Source organism: Trachymyrmex cornetzi, unplaced genomic scaffold, assembly GCF_001594075.2.
Source record: "Trachymyrmex cornetzi isolate Tcor2-1 unplaced genomic scaffold, Tcor1.1 scaffold62, whole genome shotgun sequence".
NCBI lineage: Eukaryota > Metazoa > Arthropoda > Insecta > Hymenoptera > Formicidae > Trachymyrmex > Trachymyrmex cornetzi.
The window spans coordinates 534,836-535,735 of NW_017299937.1; the positions used below are offsets into that span (position 1 = coordinate 534,836).

The window sequence follows — 900 nt, forward strand, 5'->3', positions numbered from 1 at the left end:
GTTCTACCCGTTTGGCCAACATACGTAGTATTGCAATCCCCACAAAATATTTTATACACCAAGTTACTATGTAATATTTTATTAATTTTGTCCTTTTGTACTTTAATTATGCCATTTAATTTATTCATTTTAATATAATTAATATAATTAATATTCTAATATAACAAAGAATTTGATGCACAATCATACCTACACTGAGAAAAAAATGCTGTTGATTCAATTAAAGTCTATATTACGGGCTGTCACTAATATAAGTGATTAATTCATGTATATTTTTATTGACATAAAGGCATAAATTATTATTTCAATAATTAAGCCTTTATGTCAATAAAATATACGCATGAATTAATCACTTATGTTAGTGACAGTCCATAATATAGACTTTAATTGAATCAACAGCATTTTTTTCTCAGTGTAAGAATCATCAAATTGAAAAACATTTCAATGAAAAAACATTCAATGAAAACGACCTGTCAGGTAATACTAAGTAACTATCTAATGGAAAAATGTTTATATGCTATAATTTTTTATACACAATTATGTAACATTGTACACGTGCTGACATTTACATTGAAATCATGACTTAGTTCATGAACTGAAGCGGGCGTTACGCTTCGATTATCTCTTACCTTTCTAGAACGCTGCAAATGTAATTCTGTTCGCACCTTTGGTGTAATATTCCAAACGCAATGGAATTACATATCCATTATCTAATTGGAAAAAAATGTAGGAGAGAAAATGTACACTTGAGACAATTCCCGTACTTTTGATCGATAATAACTAGTATTTTCTTAAATTATAAATTTTCTCACGTGTGGCAAAAAGACTTTCTCTTCGAATCCTTGGCTTGTAAATCCTTGATTTATATTTAGCCCTTTCATAACGCTCCATCGATGGCTC

General features: G+C 29.0%; 1 protein-coding gene across 3 annotated transcripts in view; it reads right to left on the reverse strand.

Moving 5' to 3' along the window:
- cnc (NFE2 like bZIP transcription factor cap-n-collar) overlaps window positions 1-900 on the reverse strand; it is a 123,246-nt gene that overhangs the window by 15,320 nt on the left and 107,026 nt on the right. The window lies entirely within an intron of this gene.